Source organism: Bison bison, unplaced genomic scaffold (genome assembly GCF_000754665.1).
Source record: "Bison bison bison isolate TAMUID 2011002044 unplaced genomic scaffold, Bison_UMD1.0 scf7180017864332, whole genome shotgun sequence".
NCBI classification, from domain to species: Eukaryota; Metazoa; Chordata; class Mammalia; order Artiodactyla; family Bovidae; genus Bison; species Bison bison.
The window spans coordinates 735,115-737,309 of NW_011494904.1; positions in this window are offsets into that span (position 1 = coordinate 735,115).

Below are 2,195 nucleotides of genomic sequence, written 5' to 3' on the forward strand. Positions count from 1 at the left end.
ACAGTTCAAAAGCATCAATTTTTCGGTGCTCAGCTTTCTTCACAGTCCAACTCTCACATCCATACATGACTACTGGAAAAACCACAGCCTTGACTAGACAGACCTTTGTTGGCAAAGTAATGTCTCTGCTTTTGCAGCCTTGCTAACTCAGTGAATCTAAGCCATGCCATGTGGGGCCACCCAAGACAAGTGGGTCATGGTGGAGAGGTCTGACAGAATGTGGTCCACTGGAAAAGGGAATGGCAAACCACTTCAGTATTTTTTCCTTGAGAACCCCATGAACAGTATGAAAAGGGAAAATGATAGAATACTGAAAGAGGAACTCCTCAGGTCGGTAGGTGCCCAATATGCTACTGGAGATCAGTGGAGAAATAACTCCAGAAAGAATGAAGGGATGGAGCCAAAGCAAAAAAAAATACCCAGTAGTGGATGTGACTGGTGATAGAAGCAAGGTCCGATGCTGTAAAGAGCAATATTGCATAGGAACCTGGAATGTTAGGTCCATGAATCAAGGCAAATTGGAAGTGGTCAAACAAGAGATGGCAAGAGTGAATGTCAACATTCTAGGAACCAGCGAACTGAAATGGACTGGAATGGGTGAATTTAACTCAGATAATGTACATAGATCTGCTAAATCTGTTGGAGCAGAATAGACAATAAAAAATGAAGTCAAATACAGTACGGAAAATCAGCATGGGGCCAACAAGGTTGAAAAAAATATTAGAATGCTTTGCTTTTGAAATTATGCATCAGTGGCCTGTAGGATACTTTTATTTTAAAAATCAGCATAACAGTATATATACTGAAAATTCTATTTTAGAGAAAAAACTTTTATTTACTTGAAGAAAAATTTAATTATTTCTTTTTTATATTTATTCATGCTTTTATTTATAATTTAACAAAAAGATGAAATATAACTGTAATTGCTAGAATATGTAACAGGTAAACATTAAGGTGGAATTTTGTTTCCAAGCTACTATGAGCACAAATATTTATTCTTAATAGGTTTAATAAATATTACAGTAAATAGCACAATAATAGGAGAGAGATTTAACACCCCACTCACACCAATGGACAGATCATGAAAACAGAAAATAAGGAAAACACAAGTCTTAAATGATACATTAGATGAGATGGATCTCATTGATATCTTCAGAACATTCCATCCGAATACAGAAGAATACAACTTCTTCGCAAGTTCACATGGAACATTCTCTAAGATAGATCATCTTGGGTCACAAATCAAACCTCAGTAAATTTTAGAAAATTAAAATTGTATCAAGCATCTTCTCCAACCACAAGGCTAAGAGACTAGATATCAATTAGAATAATAAAAAAAAAACTGTAAGAAACACAAACACAAGGAAATTAAACAACACATTTCTAAATAACCAAGAGTTTACTGAAAAAATCAAAAGGGAAATAAAAAATTATATAGTAACAAATGACAATGAAAATACAGCAACTCAAAACCTATGGGATGCAGCAAAAGCAGTTCTAAGAGGGGAGTTTATAGCAATACAATCATACCTCAAGAAACAAGAAAAACTTTCAATAGACAACCTAACTTTACACCTAGAGCAACTGGAGAAAGAAGAAAAAAAAAATTAGTAGAAGGAAAGAAGTCATAAAGATCCAAGCAGAAACAAATGAAAAAGAAGTGAAAGAAACAATAGTAAAAATTAATAAAACTAAAAGCTGGTTCTTTGAGAAGAGAAACAAAATTGACAAACCCTTAGCCAGACTAATCAAGAAAAAAATAGAGAAGGATCAAATCAACAAAATTAGAAATGAAAAAGGAGAGGTTACAACAGACAATGCAGAAATACAAAGGATTATAAGAAACTATTATGAACAACTATATGGCAATAAAATAGATAACCTGAAAGAAACAGACAGATTCTTAGAAAAGTTCAATCTTCCAAGACTGAACCAGGAACAAATAGAAATTCTGAACAACCCAATTACAAGCACTGAAATTTGAAGCTGTGATCAAAAATCTCCCAAAAAACAAAAGCCAAGGACCACATGGCTTCACAGGAGAATTCTATCAAGCATTTAGAGAAAAGTTAATGCCTATTCTTCTAAATCTATCCTTCTAAAACTCTTTCAAAAACTTGCAAAGGAAGGAACACTTTCAAACTCATTCTACGAGGTGACCGTCACCCTGATACCAAAACCAGACAAAGACAACA